The sequence below is a fragment of the Halichoerus grypus genome, chromosome 5 (genome assembly GCF_964656455.1).
Source record: "Halichoerus grypus chromosome 5, mHalGry1.hap1.1, whole genome shotgun sequence".
Classification (NCBI taxonomy): domain Eukaryota; kingdom Metazoa; phylum Chordata; class Mammalia; order Carnivora; family Phocidae; genus Halichoerus; species Halichoerus grypus.
Window position 1 is genome coordinate 51,229,190 of NC_135716.1, and position 16,101 is coordinate 51,245,290.

Below are 16,101 nucleotides of genomic sequence, written 5' to 3' on the forward strand. Positions count from 1 at the left end.
TCACCCGGCCTGTGACCGCGCCTTTCTATCTGGCACCCGACCCCGGGTGGAGTCTCCAAGCCCAGCAGATCCCCGCGGTGCGCTCCCGCACCTCTCCTCCCGGGGGAAGAAGGTGAGTCTCCCCGGATCTGCCGCTTGTTGGGTCCCTGCTGGAGGAGCAGTGGCCCGACTGTGCCGCGGATCACGGTTTATGGCAACCCCGAGCTGAGAGCCCGCGCCTGGGCTCCGTCTCTCCAGCCGGCTTCCCTGCTCCGATACCTGGGAGCTCTGCCGCACTCAGGCACCCCCGGTCTTTCTGTGACCCCGAGGGTCCTGAGACCACACTGTCCCGCGAGGGTTCCACCCCCCACTTCGCCACCAGAGTGACGTCCCTCAGCGGAGCAGACTTTTAAAAGTTCCGATTTTGTGCTCCGTGGCTCTATCACTTGCCAGAAGCGGCCGTCGGAGGCCCCTCCCCCGCCGTCTATCCTCCCGAATATCGCCTCGGATTCACTTCTCCGCACGTCCTACCTTCCAAAAAGTGGTCGCTTTTCTGTTCAGAGAGTTGTTGCTCTTCTTTTCTTTGATCTCCTGTTGAGTTTGTAGGTGTTCAGAATGGTTTGATCCCTATCCAGCTGAATTCCTGAGAGGAGACGAAATCCAGGTCTCCTACTCCTCCGCCATCTTGCTCCGCCCCCCTGCCCCTCCCTTATACTTTTCTTAATAACATTTTATTTTCTTTAGCTCACTTTACTGTAAGAATACAGTATATAATACATATAGCATGTTTATGTTATCAATAAGGCTTCCAGGCAACAGTAGGCTATTAGTAGTAGGAGGCTATCAGTAGGCTATTAACAGTAGGCTATTAACAGTTAACTCTATTATAGAGTCAAAAGTTATACACAGATTTTGAATATGTGGAGCATCAGTGCCCCTAGCCCCCATGTTGTTCAAGGATCAACTGTACTTTGAAGTCTACAATAGATTATATACACATATGTATGATATATAGAGATAATGTATACATATAATATATGCACATATATGTTTAACATGAGGAAAAGACATCTCCCTTGATATCATTTAAGTACATAAATTTTATTGGCATAGAACTTTCAGACTTTTTAAAATAAAGTGAAAAGGTGAAAAGTGTAAAGAATTTCAGAACTCTTTAGGTATAACACTGCAAGTTATTTAGAACTCTGATTTATTTTAAGCCAGTGGTAAACTGATCCCACATGTAAAATGAGTCAAACTCTTTCAAAACATTAAAAGTGTATTAAAGGAGAAGAAACTGTACTAAATAGTTCATGCTGTTCTACAAGATTTAATTTTTCACAGTGGGAAAAATTTATTTCCTCCAAGAGAGTGACTTACTTGTCAAGCCTCACTATATTATCAGATATATTCATATTGGACCTAAGCCTAGAAATATGGTTTAAGTACTTAAGTTTATAGAAACTGCCTCATATGTCTCCTTGTATATCCAAAGCCCTTTACAGAGGCTCTTTAAAAAAGAGTACTTTTACGGGCACCTGAGTGGCTCAGTCGTTAAGCATCTGCCTTCAGCTCAGGTCATGATCCCAGGGTCCTGGGATCGAGCCCCACATCGAGCTCCCTGCTCAGCGAGGAGCCTGCTTCTCTCTCTCCCACTCCCCCTGCTTGTGTTCTCTCGCGCACTATGTCTCTGTCAAATAAATAAATAAAATCTTTAAAAATAAAAGAAGAAGTACTTTTACTGCCTATGATGTAAAACCAAGATATTTTAAAAGATATTTAAGTCATTTAGAGCATTTTCATTAGTTAAAAAGAATACACTATTTTTATGATTTTTAATGTTTTAATATCATATTAGTTTTCTATTGTTGCATAACAAATTACCACAAACATAGCACTTTAAAAACCATTTATTATGTCACTGTTGTAAAGGTCAGAAATTTGACCTTAGGGTATGAGAAGCCAAAATCAAAGTGTCAGCCAGCTGGCTCTTATCTAGAAAACTCTGGGGAAAATCCACTTCCAGGCTCATTCAGATTGAAGCCCGAATCTTGTTACGTGTGGTTGTAGGACTGGAGTACCCGTTTCATTGGTGACTGTCAACTAGGAGTGGCTCTCAGCTTTTAGAGAGTGCATTTCCCTTTTGCCATATAATATGGTAACATAATCATGGAAGTAACACCAAAGGGTGGAAGTCATGGGAGCCATTTTAAAATTCTGATGACCATGAACATGTTATTAAAATCTTAGTAGTTAAAAGAGCACGTGATTAAAAAACACTATATTAATGTTTTAAAGAATAACAGGTTTAGTTTAAAAATAAAACCTAAATGAAGGCAAAAAGCTATTAATAGCAATTTTAATCATGTGTAAAATTTCAACATAATGATATACATACAACATATAAATGGTAATAGCTTTATATGAAAGGTATCAAAGATATTAATCTACATAGCTAATAATCTAAATAAACCATCTAAATTTTAATCTATAAGACAAATATTGTGGATAAAAACAGAAAAGTAAAAATGGTTTCACCAAATTAATTTTTTAAATTATTTGAAAGTGTCAGTTATATTTAACAGCAACCATGCTAAGATAAATTAGTGCTGAGGTAAAATTTATATGTAAGAAAATCTAAAAAGATTATATTTTGACTTTCTATAAGAGCTGTCAAAATCTTTTTCACCCTGCAATGACATGGATGGAGTTAGAGAGTATAATGCTAAGTGAAATAAATCAGTCAGAGAAAGACAAATACCATATGATTTCACTCATATGTGGAATTTAAGAAAAAAAAGAAAAAAAAAAAAGAGAGAGAGAGAGAAACCAAGAAACAGACTCTTAACCTGTAGAGAACAAACTGATGTTTACCAGAGGGGAAGAGAATAGGGGGGATGGATGAAATAGGTGATGGAGATTAAGGAGGGCACTTGTTGTAATGAGCACTGGGTGACGTATGGAAGTGTTGAATCACTATATTGTATGCCTGAAACTAATATAACATTGTATGTTAACTATACTGGATTTTTTTAAAAAAATTATAATGAAGGAGAAGTCAAAAATTTAAAAAAATCTTTTTCACCCATTTCTTTCTTAGCATCCTCAAAAAAATCAATAAAATTAAAAAATAAATTTAAAAAACTTTATCTTTAATTCAATCATGAAACAGACACTATCTGCAATTAAAATAGTATGATTATCTACAAATGGAATGGAATGAAATCAAGAAAAATACCAATTACCATCTATACCATCCAAAAGGTCTGAAAAGATACATTATTCTTAAGTATTATGAGCTAAAAATAATTTACATAACCCTTAAAAACTCCAACAATACCCCCTTTCTTGAAGCCATGTGCAAACATCATTGACAGGTCAATGGCAAAATCAAGGAAGATTTCCTCCCACTGGTCCTTAGGGAAAGTGGAGATAAACATGCTGTCCTTTTCAATTTTCTATTAACTCTTCCTGCAACTGAGGGAAGTAGCAAGAACTTGAAGAGTGAAAGAGAAGCCATCATCACCATACAGCTATTAACTAAAATCAGTTCAGCAGAAATAAGCATAAAATCAATAGTTCAAAATACTGGTGGCTATCCCATAAAGTTAAGAGAAATGTCTGCTTGAGATGCTCTTCCTCTAAATTATATTGATATTGATATTATAATGATATTGATATTTCATTATTCATTCAAATCTCTGCTTATATATAACCTGCCCATGGCTACCTTCCCTGACCAACTTATCAAAAACAATACCCCTCAAAAACACATATACAGACATCTCATCACCTTTTATTCCCTTAATTGCTTTAATTCACATACCATTAATTATTCTTAAAATCATGTTTACCACCTTTCTTACTAGAATATAAGCTCTAACAACGGAAGAAGGAATTTCTCCTATATTTTTTACTGTTTTTTCCTAGCAATTACAATAATGCCTGGTGTATGTTGGGCATTCAATATATATTTAACGAGTGAATGAATGGGTGACAAATATTAAAATATTTTTAAATGTGTACTTGAAAAAGAAACATCAAATTCATAACAGCAGTTCTGTAGAAAGATCAAAGAGATAGGTACATAGGTAGACAGATAATTATGGGGGGGGAGAGAGGGACAGAGAAGGGAGGGAAAGACGTGGAGACAGAAAGAGTGAGACAGAAAGAGAAAGCAAATATGTTCCCACAGGCTATGGTTTGCCTCTTTATTTTCTTATGGGAAAGATCCAAAGAGGACTATAACCTTGGGACAAATTTGTATTTCTTTTATCAAAAATTTGAGGCTAAAAAATGACAAAATATTAACAATTGTTTATTCTGAATGGTAGTTACACAAGTATTTGTGATATACTCTATATTGTTCGGCAGTTATAAAAAATTCACACTTTAAATATTTCAAACTTTTAAATATGCACAGCAAAGCAAACCATCAACAAAACAAAAAGACAGCCTAATGAATGGGAGAAGACATTTGTAAATGATACATTCATTAAGTGTATACTAAGTACATAATATCCAAAATATAAAGAACTTATACAACTCAACACCAAACAATCCAATTTAAAAATGGGCAGAGGGGGGCGCCTGGGTGGCTTAGTCGGTTAAGTGTCTGCCTTTGGCTCGGGTCGTGATCCTGGGGTCTTGGGGTAGAGCCCCACGTCCGGCTCCCTGCTCAGCGAAGAGCCTGCTTCTCCCTCCCCATCTGCCTGCCACTCTGCCTACTTGTGCTCTCTCTCTCTCAAAAAAAAAAAAAAAAAAAATGGGCAGAGGACCTGAATAGACATTTTTCCAAAGACATTCAGATGGCCAACAGACACATAAAAAAGATGCTTAACATCACTCATCACTGGGGAAATGAAAATTAAAACAACGATATAGCACCTCACACCAGTCAGAATGGCTATCATCGAAAAGACAAGAAATAACGAGTATTGGCAAGAACATGGAGAAAAGGAATGCTCATGCACTGCTTATGGGAATGTAAATCAGTGCAGTCACTAGAGAAAACAGTATGGAGGTTCCTCAAACAATTAAAAATAGAAATCCCACTAGATCAAGTAATTCCACCACTGGTTATTTACCCAAAGAAAATAAAAACCCTAACTCAAAAAGATATCTGCACCCCAAGTTTAACTCAGCCTTATTTATAATAGCCAAGATATGGAAGCAAACTAAGTGTCCACTGATAGATATATGGGTAAGGAATATATGGTATGTTTATACAATAAAATATTAGCCATAAAAAAGAATGAAATCTTGCAATTTGCAACAACATGGATGGACCTAGAGGGTATCATACTAAGTGAAATAAGTCAGACAGAGAAAGACAAATACCATAGGATTTCACTTATATGAGGAATCTAAAACAAAACAAATGAACAAACAAATAGACTCCTAAATACACAGAACGAACTGGTGGTTGCCAGAGGAAGGGTGGGTGGAGGGATGGGCAAAATAAATAAAGGAATAAGGTATAAACTTCCAGTTGTAAAATAAGTAATTCACAAAGATGAAAAGTATAGCATAGGGAATATAGTCAATAGGATTGTAATAAGATTGTATGGTGACAGACGGCGACTACACTTATTGTGGAGAGTACTGAGCTATGTATATAATTTTCCAATCAGTGTGTTGTATACCTGAAACTTAACATTGTATGTTACTTATACTTCAATTTAAAAAAATATTTCAAGCATATGAATTTAACTCAAAAATAACAAAAAGATTTTTTTCACTGATTAAAGATTAATGAAAGAAAATACATCTATATACAATAACAGCAATAACAACAGTAAATAGATGATATAGGAGAAAGTAAAAGGATCCTTAAAATGAAAATACAAACAAAATAAGTGATGGTAATAAGAATATGTATTATATAATGTGTAATACATTATAATATGTAGGACTCATAACTCCCAATTTCAAAGCTTACTACAAAGCTCTAGTAATCAAGACAGTGTGGTACAGTCATAAGGCTGGACATTTAGATCACTGAAATAGACATAAGAGCCCAGAAATAAATTCATACACTGATGTCCAACAAGGATGCCAAGACAATTCATTGGGAAAGAGTCATTTTTTCAATTAAAACCTCAGTTATAGCTATACAGTTACAAATATATATAGTTATATATGTGTGTGTGTATATATATATATATAGCTTAAAATATATACAGACATAAATGTAAAAACTAAAATTAGAATATTCTTAGAAGAAAACACAAGCTTAAATCCTTGTGATCTTGGATTAGGCAAAGCGTTCTTTTTTTCTTTTTTAAAGATTTTATTTATTTATTTGCCAGAGAGAGAGTGAGAAAGCACAAGCAGGGGGATCAGCAGGCAAGGGGAGAAGCAGACTCTCTGCTGAACAGGTAGCCTGATGCAGGACTCGATCCCAAGATCCTGGGATCATGACCTGAGCCGAAGGCAGACACTTAACTGACTGAGCCACGCAGGTATCCGTAGGCAAAGAATTCTTACAGATGACACTAAAGCTCAGATTACAAGAGAAAAAAAAATGGGTAAACTAGACCTCATCAAAATAAAAACCTTTGTGCTTTAAATTGTGCTTTAAAAACACTAAGAACACGAAAAGACAATCCACAGAATGAGATAAAATATTTACAAATCATATATGTGATAAGGAACCTGTATCCAGAATATATAAAGAACTCTTACAACTCAATAATAATAATAAAAAAAATCCAATTTAAAAATGGGACAGAGGATCTGAATAAACAATTTCTCCGAAGAAGAGACACAAGTAGTCAACAACCACATGAAAAGATGTTTAACATGATTAATCACTTAGAAAATGCAAATCACACCCAAATGAAATACTTCATCACAGTCACTTAATGCCTATAACTAAAAAGACAGGCGACAAATATCAACAAAAATGTAGAGAAACAGGAATTCTGATATGTTGCTGGTGGGAATATAAACTGGTGCAGCTGCTTTGTAAAACAGTTTGGAAGTTCCTCAAAATGTTGAGCATTGTATGTTTAACAAAATGTTACCATATGACCCAGTAATTCCACTCCTGGGTATACAACCAAAAGAAATGAAAACATACAACCTACAAAAACTTGTACATGAACGTTCTATTCAGCCTTCAAAATAGCAACAAAAACAAGTGAAAACAATAGAAATGCCTATCAACTTATAAATGGATAACAAAACATGTTTATTGAATGGAATACTATCTGGCAATGAAAGGGAATGAAGTGATGATATATATACACTAGATGAACCTCAAAAACATTACGGTAAGTGAAAGAACCCAGACAGAAAAGACCAGATATTTTAAGATTCAATTTATATGAAATTTCCAGAATCGACAATTCTTAACAAGACAGAAATTAGAGCAATTTTACCTAGCAGTGAGGGTACTGGTGGGAAAAAATGAAAACTGTAAACGGGTATAGAGTTTCTTTTTTGGAGGGCAAAAATACTCTAACATTAGATTGATTGTTTGGTGATGGCTGCATAGACCGTGAATGAATACTAAAAAACATCAAATTGTATACTTTAAATGAGTGACTTTAAATTGGTGAATTGTATAATAAATAAATTGTATCTCAATAGAGCTGTTGAAAAATATAAGATTAACCATCTATTTATTGGAAGGAAAAAGGGATGTCAGATTGAATCAAGAAACAATATTCATTTTTTATGCAGTATTTTTAAAACTGCATCTAAAAGAAAATGGTTCAGGGGAGCCTGGGTAGCTCAGTTGGTTAAGCGACTGCCTTCGGCTCAGGTCATGATCCTGGAGTCCTGGGATCGAGTCCCGCATCGGGCTCTTTGCTCAGCAGGGAGTCTGCTTCTCCCTCTGACCCTCCCCCCCCCATGAGCTCTCTCTCTCTCTCTCTCTCTCTCTCTCAAATAAATAAATAAAATCTTTTAAAAATAAATAAAATAAAAAAGAAAATGGTTCAGAAATGTCACAAGGAACAGATTATGCAAATATACATCAGAAAGGAACAAAAAGAGTTCATTATATCACTACCATCTAAGGTTGAACTCAAGGCAGAAAGCGTTAAGAACAAGAAGCTCTTTCTTATATCTGAAACAATCACGTAGTATAATATGAAGAACAGCTTTGTGCCCTTTGCCCAACTTTTGCAAATTTAACTGTATGTTGTATTTGCTTCAGATATTTTTTTGTCTATTGTTCTGTATAAAACTCCATGTGTCCTCCCTTCATCCTATTTCTCTGCCTCCCTTCCTTACCTTTCCACATACCCTGTCTCTAGAATAAACCGGATGCAATGCACTATCACAACAGTGTTTATAGCCACACTGTTCATAAAAGGAAGAAAAAATTGTAAACCATATAAATTTATATCAATGTGTATGTTGAAGAATATCCTTGCAACTCAATATATTATGAAAATTAAAAATGGATGAACTACCATCTTAAAAATACAAACATATAACTAAATGAAAAGAAAAATTAAGTTAGGATGTTATTTATGAAATGTTCAAAATTCTGCAAAATGCTATATAACATTTGAAAATCTCTAAATACATAATAAAGTATTAAAAACAAGTTGAGAAATAATAAAAAATGAAGTCATGTATCTTTTGCTTGCAGACTTAAATTTTAATGAAGTCAATGCATCAATTGGTTCCTTTATGGATTAAGCTTTTTTCTCCTCAAAATTATCCTTTTCAACGACTGGATGATAAATATGATAACCAATATTTTCTTTTAAAACTTTTTAAAGGTTTGCTTTTTTGCATTAAGGGTTTTTTTTTTTTAACCTAGCTAGAATTGATCTTATGCACTGTGTAATTAGAATCTAAATTTAGGGGCGCCTGGGTGGCTCAGTTGGTTAAGCCTCTGCCTTTGGCTCAGGTCATGATTCCGGGCCTGGGATGGAGCCCCAGGTCATTGGGCTCCCTGCTCAGCGGGGAGCCTGCTTCTCCCTCTCCATTGCCTACTGCTCCTCTCTTTGTGAGTGCTCTCTCTGTCAAATAAATAAATAAAATCTTTAAAAAAATCTATTTTTTTTCTATAAAATTGGTCACTGTCCCAGAACTATTTACCATATTCTTTCTCTACTGTTGTGGAATGCCCTATTTGTCATATATCAGGGGTCCATATATTAACAGACAGTTTGGGAGCTCTCTATTTTGTTACACCTATTTATTTTTATTTATCTCCATCCTAATACTACTCTGTCTTTATTATCATAGATTTATTGTGAGCTTACATACGATAAGGAAATTTCCTCCAACAACATGAATAATGTTTTGGCTCTTCTTGGCCCTTAGATTTTATGTATAGATATTAAGATTAGCTTGTTAAAGTTTCATTAATCTTATAATCCCTAAATGGCTTATCCCTCATTTTTTCAGAATTTTTCTACCCGTAAATACTGTTCTACAATTTTCTCCATATACACATTGCCATCTTTTATTAAGATTATTCCTAGATAGGGGCGCCTGGGTGGCTCAGTCGTTAAGCGTCTGCCTTCGGCTCAGGTCATGGTCCCAGGGTCCTGGGATCGAGCCCCGCATCGGGCTCCCTGCTCCGCGGGAAGCCTGCTTCTCCCTCTCCCACTCCCCCTGCTGTGTTCCCTCTCTCGCTGTCTCTCTCTGTCAAATAAATAAATAAAATCTTTAAAAAAAAAAAAAAGATTATTCCTAGATACTTATTCATATCTTACTTGGAAACATGTAAAGCCTTAATCAAAATACCAGGCAAACAAGTGAAATAAGACTGAGAAAGACAAATACCATATAATTTCACTCATAAGAGGAAGCTAAAAAAAAAACAGGAGAAAGAAAGAAAGGAAGGAAGGAAGAGAAGAATAAACAAAAAAGCAGAATCAGGCCTGTAAATACAGAGAAAAAACTAATGGTTGCCAGAGGGGAGGGAAGTAGGGGCTAAAGCAAAAGTAGGGGCTTGGGCAAGAGTTAAAGATATAGGCTTCCAGTTATAAAATGAGTAAGTCATAAAAATAAAAGGCACAGGCCTCTGTCCCTTTCTGGTGTTCAAGATGTCAAAGCAAGGATGTGGTGGGTCCTCTGGTGTGAAATTCCGGATTTCTCTGGGTCTTCCAGTAGGAACTGTGATCAACGGTGCTGACAACGCAGGGGCTAAAAATCTGTATATCATATCTGTGAAGGGGATCAAGGGACAACTGAACAGATTTTCTGCTTGGGGTGTGGGTGACATAGCGACGGCCACAGTGAAGAAAAGCCACCCAGAGCTCAGAAACAAGGTACATCCAGCAGTGGTAATTCGACAACAAAAGTCGTATCAGAGAAAAGATGGTGTGTTTCTCAATTTTGAAGATAATGTGGGGGTCAGAGTAAACAATACAGGTGAAATGAAAGGTTCTGTTATCAGACCAGTTGCAAAGGAGTGTGCACACTTGTGACCCAGGATTGCATCTGATGCTGGCAGCAATGCATGATTCTTTGGTGTATTTGTTTAAAAAGATTTTTTTTTAATTATTTGCTCCCCCCACAAAAATAAAAATAAAAGGTACAGCATAAGGAATACAGTCAATGATGTAGCAGTGTTGTATGGGGACAGATGGCAGCTACACTGTGGTGAGCACAGCATAATGTATAGAGTTGTTGCATCATTATGTTGTACATCTGAAACTAACATAATATCGTGTGTCCACTACACTCAACTTTTTAAAAAGTGTGATATAGTTTTTACTAATAAAAAAGTACTGGGCAACAATAAATATAAACTATTAAATGCCATTATTAATGTATATTTTAGTATATTTTCTATTAGTTTTTTTAAAAAGCGTTCTGTGTCTTCTTTTTTCTTTTTTTTTTTTTTTTTAGATTTGATTTTATTTATTTGAGAGAGAGAGAGCACAAGCAGGGGGAGCGGCAGACAGAGGAGGGAGAAGCAGGCTCCCTCCCCACTGAGCAAAGAGCCCATGAACCTGGGATCATGACCTGAGTTGAAGGCAGACGCTTAACCAACTGAGCCACCCAGGCATCCCTTTTTTCTATTAGTTTTTAATGCTATATAGGAATGCTTTTGAGCCTTTGCATGTTGATTTTGTCTGTAAGAAAACTTGCTTTAGTTTCCCTTTTTTTTTAAGTTTTGTTTTTTTTTTTTTTACTTATTTTAGAGAAAGCACAAGTGTTGGGGGGGGAGGGCAGAGGGAGAAGGAGAGAGAGTCCCAAACAGACTCCCAGCTGAGCATGAAGCCCAGCAGGGCTCTATCTCAAGACCCTGAGACCATGACCTTGAGATCACGACCTGAGCTGAAACCAAGAGTCAAACGCTCAACTGACTGTGCCATCCAGGCACCCCAAAATTTGCTTCACTTTCTTATGTGTTCCAATGCTCTGTGGATTTTCTTAGATTTGCTTCTAGTTTCAACATATTTTATTACTTTATGAATATACTCCTCAAATGCTAGTTTCCTAAGAGATATATCTTGAATAAATGTTTAAATTGTTCAAATGTTTTCCCTGTATATTTTTCTTTAATACATTAATATTATTCCATCACTAGCCAGGTTTCCCAGGATGCGGAATATGAGGTGGAAAGTTGATAGAGAATCAAGGCTTGCAAACACCATCTATGGAAGAGAAGGGAAAGAAGCAGGACTGGACAAAGGGAAAAGTTAGGCTGTAATGAAATCTCAGGGGAAACACCAGCCAACACCACAAGAAACTCCAAAGCTAAGACGGGATGGTATACCAGACTTTTCTTAAATTGACAGGAGGGGGTCATGTCCTTAAACTTCCTGATGGACTAGGCATTTGAGCCAAGTTATCCAGGAAAGGGGGCTTGACCTTGGACAAGATGACTCTCTTCATCTAGTCATTTCCTGAAAATGACCAGTAGCCGAGGGTTATCCACTAGCAGCATTCCCAGGCACTAGGACCATAGTCCTTAAGCCCAGAAGAAATATCTAGTGATACGTCACAGTGTCAACTAAATATACACTGCAATAATAGATTTTGTGGTGTTCAACTTAATTACTGAGATAAACCGTATTTTATAAAATGTGATATTTATATATATATATACACTGATAAATTCAGTTTGCTAATACTCTATACTACTTTATAAACACTGCTGTTTTACTTGCTAATATTTCCTTTGCCCTCTTTAAACTTATATTCATAAGTGACAACGTTCTATACTTTTTATTCATTTACTCATGGAATATTTATTGAGTGCTTTTTATGTAGCATATACTGTTGGAGGTGTTTAGGATATACTTTTCAAGAATATAATTCTTTATTTTGTTTCCACAGAAGCTAAGTATTAATTTCACTTGTTGAACATCTACAACATACTTACTTCAAAATCTTTATCAGAATATTGTAGAAAATTGTTTTCATCCAGGATAAATTCTTTCGTCTTCTTTAGCATGGTATTAAATGTGCTTTAAAATTTTATTCTAGGCTCACACTGGATGGAAGATTTATTATCATTAATACGCATATGTTGTTATTAATACTGAATATGCTTTTCCTCTCTCTTCCCCACTCTTTCTGTGTGTGACCTTCCTTTGTTTAGCTCTTTTAACAATGCCTGTAGCTGACCCTTTCAGATGGTGACTACCCTTACCATGGTGAGCACTAAGTATATAATTGTTACATCAATGTGTTGTACACCTGAAACTAATATAACATTGTATGTTACTTCAATAAAAAAAAGAATATGGGTTTACTCCCAGTGTGTAAGATACTTTGGGCTCTTAGAGATTAACATATCCCAAAATGAACTTGGAGACAGTTTTTTTCAGCCATATCTTTTTTTTTTAAGATTTTATTTATTTATTTTTTCATTTGAGAGAGCGAGAATGAGAGAGAAAGAGAGCACATGAGAGGGGGGAGGGTCAGAGGGAGCAGCAGACTCCCTGCTGAACAGAGAGCCTAATGTGGGACTCGATCCTGGGACTCCAGGATCATGACCTGAGCCGAAGGCAGTCGCTTAACCGACTGAGCCACCCAGGTGCGCCTCAGCCATATCTTATGAATAGGGTGCCAGACCTTAATCTCTGTTTTCAAACAATTAAATACATTATTTGAAAACCACTTCTAATGCTCTTTTACTAATAGGAGCTAAATTTCTGGCTTCCACTTCTCATTTATTAACCCAGAGGCCAGCAGGCCCACAAAATCAGCTCTGCTCACAACTACTGACATGCTGCTCTGTGGAGATCTGCCTCATATTTGAGGCTAGCTATATCTCTATTTTTTTTATGTTATCTATCATTAGCATTTAGATTTAAATTTAAGTACTAAATTTACCACCTTGTCTTAAAATATCTGAGAAGCACATTAAATGATAAATGATGTAGTACTGCCTTCACCTTCAGCGGAACAATTAATAGCATCCATAACCAGATATAAAGTTATTTACACAGAGAATGGAAGAATATGTAGGAATCTAATAAATCAAATAAAAAGGTGATGAAATAATTAATTCACCATCTCTGCAGTTTGGAAATGCAGCGCCTTTCATAAACACATAGAACATTTACATTAGTGTCTCAGGCACTTTTATTTTTTTTTGTACAAGGTGCATTTTTTTTACATTTTAATTCCAGTATAATTAATATACAGTGTTATATTGGTTTAAGGTGTATAATATAGTGATTCAACAATTCCATACATCACCCAGTGCTCATAATGACAACCGCACTCCTTAATCACCATCACCTATTTCACCCATCCCACCCCACCCGCCTCCCCTCTGGTAACCATCAGTTTGTTCTCTATAGTTAGAGTCTGTTTCTTGGTTTGCCTCCCTCTTCTCCCCCCCCTTATTCATCTGTTTTGTTTCTTAAATTCCACATATGAGTGAAATCATACGGTATTTGTCTTTCTCTGACTTATATCACTTAGCATAATACTCTCTAGCTCAATCAATGTCATTGCAAATGGCAAGATTTCATTCTTTTTATAGCTGAATAATATTTCATTCTACATATATACTACATCTTTTTTATCCATTCATCTATGATAGACACTTGGGCTGCTTCCATAATTTGATTACTGTAAAGAATGCTGAAATAAACAAACAGGTACATGTATCCTTTTGAAATACTGGTTTTGTATTTTGGGGATAAATATCCAGTAGTGGGATTACTGAATCATAAGGTAGTTCTATTTTTAGCATTTTGAGGAACCTCCAAATATTTTCCATGGTGGCTGCCTTCCTACCAACAGTGCAAGAGGGTTCCTTTCTCTCTACATCCTTGCCAACACTTGTTTCTTTTGTTTTTTAGTTATTCTGACAGGTAAGAGATGATATCTCCTTGTAGTTTTGATTTGTATTTCCCTGATAATGAGTGACGTTGTGCATCTTTTCAAGTGTCTGTTGGCCATCTTTATGTTTTCTTTGGAGAACTGTCTGTTCATTTCTTCTCAGGCACTTTTATATAGTACCTAATTTAAGCCTCAAAACAAACCCTATGATGCATATGTCATTATTCTATCATTTTAGAGATAAGGAAACCAAAACACAAGTTAATTTTAAGTAATATTTTCAAATGATACACAATTGGTCAATTGTGAAGAAAGGATTCAAACCTAGATTATCTAACGTCAGAACCAAACTCTTCATCATGAGATGTCTGGGGGGAAATCAGCTAGAGATGTCTAATCACCTAATCACCATGTTCTGAGGATGAGGACACTGAGTTGTATTACTGATGATAATTATCCTGCAGGAATGAATGAGTTTACACAAGAAGGCATTTGCATGGGGCGCCTGGGTGGCTCAGTTGGTTAAGCGACTGCCTTCGGCTCAGGTCATGATCCTGGAGTCCCTGGATCGAGTCCCGCATCAGGCTCCCTGCTTGGCAGGGAGTCTGCTTCTCCCTCTCCCACTCCCCCCTCTTGTGCTCTCTCTCTCTCTCAAATAAATAAATAAAATCTAAAAAAAAAAAAAAAAAGGCATTTGCATGAGGAGGAGCTGAGATCAAGACTTGGAAAACAGATTTAGGTAGCAGTTAGAGAAAAAGAAGCCATCAAAGGAGATCAATCAACCCAAATGTAAGAGGAGACCAAGAGATGCATATTCCAAGGATCCACGTATCTTGCATATAATACAAAATATTTTGCTTCAGGGTTAAGAGAAATTATGTTGTTTTTTTTTTTTAATTCCCTGTTAGAGGGGCTCCTGGGTGGCTCAGTCATTAAGCATCTGCCTTCGGCTCAGGTCATGATCCCAGGGTCCTGGGATCGAGTTCTGCATCAGGCTCCCTGCTTGAAGCGGGAAGCCTGCTTCTCCCTCTCCCACTCCCCCTGCTTGTGTTCCCTCTCTCGCTGTGTCTCTCTCTGTCAAATAAATAAATAAAATCTTTAAAAATAAATAAATATATATATATATACATATATACATAAATAAATAAATTCCCTGTTAGACTAACAGGAATAATTTCTATGATAATAAAATTCTACAAAAATAAGGTAGCAATTACATAGACCAGATGATTCTAGTAAAGTTTAGAAAGTAGTATTTTTCAAGTATCATTTAGAATTAATTGAATTGGCTAAGATTTTCACTTCACATAAAAATTCAAATGAATAAATGAAAATCCAAATGAATTAAAGACCAGGAAAATTATGACCCATATATTCAGATTTCAGTAAATTATATTAGAACAAGATTTAATCAAACTTCACTGATCTGGATCAGTATTTAGTTTAAATTCTTAGTGTGATACTGCTTATATTATTTCAAAAAACATTGAAATTAGATTCTCAAACACTATACATGTTAATACACTAATTATAAAGATGAATACCTTTCTCCACTTCATACTGAACATAGTACAATGAGAGTTTCCTTCACATTACTTATCAATATTTATGATTAAAAAATTTTTGTGAACTGACCGATAACTGGCTTCCACACTAAGGCACCTGGGTGGCTCAGATGGTTAAGTGTCTGCCTTCAGCTCAGGTCATGATCCCAGGGTCCTAGGATTGAGCCCCACGTTTGGCTCCTGACTCAGCAGGGAGTCTGCTTCTCCCTCTCCCTCTGCTCTCTCCCCCAACTCATGCTCTCTCTCTCAAATGAATAAATCAAATCTTTTAAAAAAATTGGCTTCCACACTCATCAACCAGTTCCACAAATGCGAGGTCTGCATCCTTTTT

General features: G+C 36.2%; 1 pseudogene; it reads left to right on the forward strand.

Moving 5' to 3' along the window:
- The first annotated feature begins 9,997 nt into the window (after positions 1-9,997).
- LOC118541221 (large ribosomal subunit protein uL14 pseudogene) lies at positions 9,998-10,382 on the forward strand (annotated as a pseudogene).
- The last annotated feature ends 5,719 nt before the right edge of the window (positions 10,383-16,101 follow it).